Source organism: Hippopotamus amphibius, chromosome 12 (genome assembly GCF_030028045.1).
Source record: "Hippopotamus amphibius kiboko isolate mHipAmp2 chromosome 12, mHipAmp2.hap2, whole genome shotgun sequence".
Taxonomy (NCBI): domain Eukaryota; kingdom Metazoa; phylum Chordata; class Mammalia; order Artiodactyla; family Hippopotamidae; genus Hippopotamus; species Hippopotamus amphibius.
Window position 1 is genome coordinate 42,936,475 of NC_080197.1, and position 8,331 is coordinate 42,944,805.

The following is an 8,331-nucleotide window of genomic DNA, read 5'->3' on the forward strand; positions in this document are numbered from 1 at the left end:
TAGCAGGAATGTAAGAACTTGGCAGAGGGGTGCCAATGTGAACGAATGAAAAAGGATCAATATTGAAGAGGAAATCCTGGGCATTAAGTCAGGAGCAAGGACTAAGAATAGAAATTGGAGATGGACTAGTACCTGGGAATCTTTCCCATTCAGAGAACAATGGAGTGATACTGGCAGGAAGTGTGAGCCTGACAGATGTGGGAGCCCCAAAATAGATAGCCATTTGAGATAAACAGCCAAACTAATGTTGAGATGAGGCCATAGAGAAAGCAGAGGCATTACTGGGGGAAAAGAAAGGAAGGTGTGAGAAAGGGTAAGAAAATGAATGCCAGATGCAAAATCAAAGCCTCAGGAGACACAGGAGAAGACCCTAAGGTAACAAATTTACATTGAGTTGCTCCTGATAGACTGAAAACACTAAGGGACAATGACCAGAGAAATATATAAAAATATAGAAAAATAGAACTCTGACCCATAACCCACAGCCCCCAGCCCAGGAAGCCAAACCACAACCTCTGCAGCCATCTGCCCCAAACATCCAAGACTTCATCGATAACTGACAGCTTTCCTAATTTTTGCTCCTACTTCCAACTTGGAAGCAACCGGAGAAAACCAAATCTGCCCCAATATCCTATCACATAGGATGCCCTGCTTCTCATTAGCTCACCTCTGGCTTCCCCATGGCAACAAGCCTTCCTGGTTTTCTTTTTCCCACTATCAAGCTTCCCCACTCTTCTGCCTTTGAGTCTCTGCCAAATGCAAGTGACGGAGCCTGAACTCCCTTGCTATAACAAGCTCTGAATAAATAGCCTTTGCTTATTTGCATTTGGATGGCCTTTGTCTATTTCCATAGTCTATGTACCCAGCAGTGTTCTGGGTTCTAGGAATAATTGTAAACAAGGCAGGAAAAGAGCTCTACCCTTATGAGACTAACATTATCTTGGGAGAGACAAGCAAGAAGCGAGGAGAGAATTTAAGTTAGCATTAAACTATTTATTATGAAGGAAATAAGACAGGATGATGTAATGGGGGTGGATAGTGTTATACTGAATAGTGAAGAAAGGCCTCCTTAAGGAGGTGACATTTCAACTGAAAACTAAGCGGCAAAGAAGAGCCAGTCTCATGAGTATCTGGGGGAAGAGACTCCAGACAGTGAGAACAGCAAGTACAAAACACACTGGGACAGACTACCCTGGATTTTGTTTGGAAGACACAGAAAAGTCCAGGGTGGCAGGTATGTGATGAGTGAGGGGGGAGGTGGGGTTAGGTTGGGGAGGGAGATGGGCCCTGATCACACAGGGCTGGGGCTAGAGGGACAGCCTCAGAAGGTTTTAGGCAGGAAAACACTTGAGATCCTAAGAAGAATGTAAATGTACAAGCAGAGCCAGTTTTCAATGTTCCTTTCCAGTCAATTACCACTATAAGATCAGGGTAGCTCATCCTAAAGATTTCAAGTGTTTATAGCGATAACAGAAGTGCTGCTGGGATAATAGTGCTTCAGTGTAATTAAGCACCTCTGCCCTTCCATCATGAAGATGCAACAAACATCCGGCTCTTCCTTGCGATCCCACGCATAGCTGATAATGGACAATCCATCAATATCCTCTTCCTGCCACACTAGGACTGTTTTACGAGGATGCTGAAAGCTTTAATAAACCCTCTTAGATAATTTCTTTATGAGGCAGGGAATTAGTAGAGCCCAGCATGAAATAGTTTAGGGTCTGTCAACAAAAGGGGCACCATTGTTTTTATGACTTCTCCCAGTGGTCCCTGGGTGGGAAACTCTAATTAGCCGGAATATTGATAACATATGCGGTTGCATCAATCTGCTCAGTAAACAGCAGCCGTCCCTTTGTTCAGACAGGGATTTTGCTCAGTTCTGCCATCATCACTCCTGTTCCATCACTGCAAACAGACCCCTTGGAAGGCTAAGCTCACTCATTTCTCCCAATTGTTAGAGTAGCAGTGTTCACACTAATTCTCATATCCCCAAAGATAAAAGAAGTGTCATAGAGGGATGATGCTTGTAGTTTCTGCCTCTGTCTAGTTTATAATGCAGAGCAGTTCAGTTCTCAGAGCAATCTTGCTCCTCATTTTCTGCAGCCCGCTCCAGATACAGAGCTGCATGTAATGATGCAACAAAATATATTGTCTGATCAGTCTCGCCATGCTCGTGGCCATACTGTCAGGAAGGACTCCCTCTTTAGCATTAGTCATCAATGGGGACTGCCCAGTGTGCTTCTGTGAAACAGTTGTAAACCTCCAACAAGCAAGCAAAGAGAAATTGGAAGGGAAACGTGGCTGGCTCATGGGGTCGAACAAGCGAGCGTTTCATGAAATGTTTTCTTCTTTCCCAGACCTCCTTGCCAATAGGTGTGGTCATGTGATGGAGTCTTAGGCAACTGAATGTGAGTGGAAGTGAAACTTGTCACTTCCAGCCCCACCAGCCCCGCCGCCACCACCACCACCACCATCACCTCCATGCTCTATCTTCCCTTGGTTTAATGCCAATGAACAGCGCGTTTTTAGAAACTGTGTTGGAAATCGAAGAATCGCAAGGTGGGAAGGTTCTGAGTTCCTGAAAAGCATCTGAAGGAGAGCTGCCTACCTATGTGGGGCATCTGTTATAGACTTACAGCAATAAGACATGCACTTTTATTATTCTAAATTGCTGAGATATTGAAATTTATCTGTTACAGCCAGTAGCATTAGCCTAACTAATATAGTGGGTTTCCAAATACTAGAACCAGACTTTCAAAGAAGTCTCACAAAGATGTGCTCGGGATGTATTTATCACCTTAGCATTTCTGCCATGGCCTACCAAGTGAGAAAACAGCAGGTAACTTTTTTAACGGCTTTATTGAGGCTTAACTCACATATCCTACAATTCACTCATTGTAAGTGTAGAGTTCAATGGTTTTTAGTACATTTATTCAAGTATGTAAGAACACTTCTCTCAACCCCCAAATTCCCTCATTCCTGTATGCAATCAATCCATGCTCTTAGCCCCAGGCAAGCACAAATCTTCATGTAGTATTTCTGGCACTTATCACTCTGTGTAATGATTTTGAAGTTTACTCATGTTGTTACGTGTCAGTACTTTGTTCCTTTTGTTGCTGCATAGTACTCGATTGTGTGCATATACTAAGTGGTGACTTTCCATTCACCCTTTATGGACAATTGGTTTTGTTTGGTATTATTATTTCTGATGCTGCTATATATGTCTTTGTTCATACATGTTTTCATCTCTCTTAGGTAGATGCCTAGGAGCTGCATTGCTGGATTGTATTAACTACCATTTTATACCCAATGAAAGCCTTCTCTGACTCCTTTAGAGTCTGTTCCTTGGCATTCCTAAATAGTTTTGTTCATAACCGAAATACTGTAATTATCACATTGAAGTCACTGAATTTTTGTTTTTTATTCACTTATCTCTCTCTCTGCTAACTAGACGACAATTTACTTAAAGGTCAAAAACATGTTTTTTGTGATATGCTAATGCTTAGAATAGTGATGAGTACTCAGGATACGTTTATTGAAATACTAAATAGCCAGATAGCTCAAGGTAAATGAGCTATACTGTACAGTCAGAGGGCTGGATTGTGTGATGTCAGCTTGGCTAACACCAGGAACTATGTTTGCAAGAATCCCTTCTCTGCTTGATTCCAGTTAGGGTTGGCCGCAGAAGAACTTGCCTGAGATTGGAAGGAGGAAATGAAATAGAAGGCCTTACTTGCCAAAGGTCAGGGTGGTGGGATGCAGCAGCAGGTGGAATAGACAGTCTGGCTGATCCAGCTCGTCTCCATCTCCACATCACCTGGTCCTGCTCCTCATCTTCACTCCAGCCCCAGGCCCACCACCAGATGCTCGGCTGTGGAGGTGAGGTCTCCCCCTCAGGAGCAACAGCTGCCCGTAGACCCTCCATGGGCTCCTTCTTTTCGGAACCCACCCTGTGACCTGAAGGTTGGCTACAGAAAGTTCCTTCAAGTCTTGACGTCATCCACACCAGAGCTGCAGTCAGACTAGTTAGCAGCTGATTCTCAGATTCTCCGATTCCTCCTCCAGATTTGCACTTCTCCAGCTTTGCCACATTTTTTTTTTTTTTGCATCAGGTCTAATTCCCATAATAAAGCCTTCATTTCATATTACTCGTGGTAGCTCTGTTTTCCCGGTGGAAGCCTGACTACTACAGTCCTCTAGGCATGGACCATATATAAAAACTCATTCTTCTGATAGCCCAGTGCTGTGGCCTAGAGCCTCTGAAAATGCTGTCCAGTCTGCTCTAAGCAGGTGGGCCCTCCCTGTCCTATGGGACATTTACTTAAAAAGGTCTCTCTATGCACAAAGCATTACCCGTGAGATCTGGGAAGGGTTTTGTTTCCAGAATTAAAATGTCACTGAAGATTTTTAAGTGATATTGTTTTTCTTTTTCTTCAGTCAGAATTTAAATTTCTCCTGATAACATTTTAATTGCTGTTAGCACTCCCAGGTAATTGATATCCCTTAAATTTCTGTTCGAGGTGTTAATTGCTATCGTGAATCTTGGGGAAGATAAAGAGAATTTAAAGTAAACATAGGGGAAGAGACAGATCTAGAGTAATTTGAGAGACAGAATCTAGGAAGCAATTGGGGCAGTGCCATCTTATTTTCTTTTTTACTTTCTTTCCATAGTTGCACCTCAGTTGTTTACTTTAGGGAAAAATTATCTTATTGGGTACAATTAACATTTTCTATCCTTTTACCCCTTTCAAACAGCAGAGCTGAAGCTTTCAATATTCCTGCCTGGTGGTAGGCTATCTTCCGATATCTCGTCAATGGTAATTGGAGTGCATTGCAGATCAGAGGCAGAAGGAGTGTCACCACTAATGGTCTTCATGACAAGTTCTTGCAGAGGGGTGTTCCCCGGCCAGGGAGGAAGTTGTCTGGTCATGATGATCTGTGACAAAAGCAAGGCTCCAGGAGTCGTGAGATAATTGGTGACGCTGTCAGTAGTTAGGGGCTCTAATGAGTCCAATTTCGGAGAGCTTAACTATAAGCTGGATGAAGCTTTTTGTTGAATTTTGTTTTAATTGAGAAAGACAGACTTACTTTGTCCTGCAGAGGCTCACTTGGGCTCTTCCCTGCATTATACCCTTCTGGGGTCAGTATGGGACCCATTTTCCTGGAAACAAGATGAAAGGGAATCTATCAATACTATTTTTTAGAAGCTTGGCCAAAGATGTCATACTCATTGCCATGATGGTCACAGCAGAGGAAATGGGTCAACCTAAGTAAAAGACCAAGACTCAGTCTCTGCTCCTTGAGATGCCAAGTGAAGGGACCCATTCCTCATAAACCAGTTAGGTGGCGGGTGAAGGTAGTAAGTCTCCACCAATGAAACTGTGTTTCACAGAAAGGGAATTCATTCTGTTCCAGAGCCAAGCTCAAAAACAGAGGCTCAAAGTTTTTGCTTCAACATCTAGAAAAGGATTTTCAGTTTCTTATTTCAAACCAGTTAAATATTCTGGGTGAACCAAGTCACTAATTTGCCTGTGAGCTTTTAGAAAAGTTGCCATTTTGTTAAAATACTGTACCTATTATTATTCTGAATTTGCATCGACTATGTTTTAGTGTATTTATAAATGGTGAACTCAGTTTCTGAAATTAAACTTTTTATTTTCAATTTAAAAAAATTGAATCTAGGTGTTAGGGGATGGCTGAGAAGAGGGGCTGATTTGAGCACAGCCTGTGGAGTGGATCTTCCTAACTCTACCCCTCCTAAGCATATCCTGATAGCAGCTCATGGGCACCAGTGCCCTTTTGAGCAGGGATTCAATGGGGCCTGGTGGCTAAGTCGGAAGTCTCATCGCCTGAGATCCTGGGTTTAGACATTAAGTGACTATGGGAAAGTTATACAAGTGTTTCATGTCTCCATTCCCTCTACTGTAGAGTGGTTATAATAGCATCTGCATCACAGAGCTCAAAACACTGAGTTAATATATGCAAAGTCCTTTAATAAATGGTTTGCCCAAGAGTTGTATACAGTCTCCTGACCATACCTGCATGGAAGTCATTACAGAGCTTCTATTCCAGCCCTGCCCACCTTCCATAATTACAACTACACTTTGGTTCAGAGCTCTACCAACACACACACACACACACACACATACTTTGTTCCAGTCATGGCCACTTATTCTATTAAAAATATTTTCCTTGTCTACAAACCACCCAACTACTGGTCCCCAGTCAGAGCCTCTGCCTACTTCTTATCTATAAGGAGCACTTTCCAAAATGCTATTGAACCCTCTGTGGACCACCTGTAGACTGATGGGCAGGTGGAACACCAGCCCCAGGACATTAACTCCATCACCATAGTGGCTGCACATAACGACCTGTTCTTCACACCTCACCACCCATGCAGGTTACTCAGGATGAGTCATGGACCCCACCACCCACAATGCATTTCTGTCTCCCACCCACTTCTGGCTCCCACGAAGTCAGTTAGTTATGCTACACCAGGACCCAAACAATTGTGGGCTAGCCAAGACCTGCAGGGAACTCTTTAATATTGATAACATCTCCCATTTCTCCTTACAATGAAGCACTGGCTTCCATTTTCAAAGCTGATGCTCAAGAAAAGTCTCCACTTAGATTCCAACCTATTTTTTCCTAAATCAATTGGTCTTTTCTTTTCTCTCCAGAAATGAAAATTTTTGTAGACCATACTTCTTATTATTTCCTTGAAAATCTATTACATTTAAGGCTCAAAATATCTCTGAGATTTTCCACCAGTCAATCCAACTAGCTTCCATTTCAACAATTTCTTCAACAGCTATAGGTTTACATGTTCTCCAGCTTATGAACTACTATTTTGGCCTCTGGTAAGTCTTTGTCTCATCATTTTAACTCTAAAGACTGATATTTTTCCATAAGAATGTCGATGAATTAATTTGTGCATTCCCTATGTGGTTTCATAAAGCATCTTAAAATGATGAACAAAGGTAGTTCATGAGGTCAGGTAAAGCAAAGCAAAGGCTGAACAGACCCCAAAGTGTTTTCAGTTCTGCAAAAATGTTCATATTGTGTTAGAAATTCAATTCCATTCTGAGCTTCCTAGCAGCAAAGTCAAGAAGGAAACACATTCACTGACAAGATACAAGAAACAATTTGTGAACTCTGGTCACAAGATTTTTCAGCAATATGTACAGGTTTTCCTGTCACTAACATGTGACACACATCGTGAGACCTTGGTAAATACTGGAATGGCAGCTTCTGTTCCCTTTTGTTAACTCCACAAACTCCCCCCCCCCATACATGTGCCTGTCTCACTGGCAACCAGCCAGGGTTGTGTAAACAACATCTGCATCCCAGAGCAAAAGCACTGGAGTTGGATTTTAGAATGAAAGTCTGGACCTTGATAAGCCCCCGATGAACCCCAAGAGACTACATTTCTTCTGTCTGTTTTAATTTATATCAAGCAATATGCCATTAATCTTCATTGATCATCATGTTCTGCTTGTCCCTGCTATTTTCTGGGAAACAGGCAAGCTGGTTGGCCTTCAGCTGGTGCAGAGTTCTGTGTGTAGGGATCACAGTCACATTTTTGAAAGTTCCAGTTGAATGGTTACCTATGGGAACACGTTCAAACACTGGATGGACTCATCATCAAAATGAGAAAAATTATAGCAATGGTATCAAGGACATTAATCCTTTGATTTTCTTCTGTTTTTAAAAATCAAATTAGTAGCCAATGTGACATGTATAACCAACTAATAAGTTTGAGCATACATTAATAAGCTTTAGATTTGAAATCAAACCAAACCTCAAGTCAACCTTGCAAATGTAATAATTTGTAAGTCATTTCTTTGCAGACTGGTAATGAGGTATACATGGCAGGCAGGATACAAATGGTTATAACTTGCATTATAACATGATCACAATGAGCATTTTTGGATAAACTAGAATGAAGGAAAGTGAAAACTGCAGGAGAAGTTGTGTTGCTGTTCCTTTAAATGCCCTTGAACCTAAAGTAAAGAGGCCCAAAGCTTAATAGTCTCCAAAAGGGTCTTGATAACTAAGTATTCTAGAAGATAAAGCTCATAATTTTTTCTTCTTTCTAAAGGAATTCTTTCTACACAAGTTAATAAAAGTTGTCCAAATTACAAAAACTTCCACCCAGAGAGATACAATCAAATATTTTTTAACCCTGGAATGAAGATGTAAATTGCTTACAAATCACTTTTGGTACCCAGGCTATTTATAAATGTACATATAAAATTTTAAGTTGGTAATGCTATAGGTAATAGGCATGTTAGATGATGTAGATAATGGAGAAAAGATGTTAAGATTTGT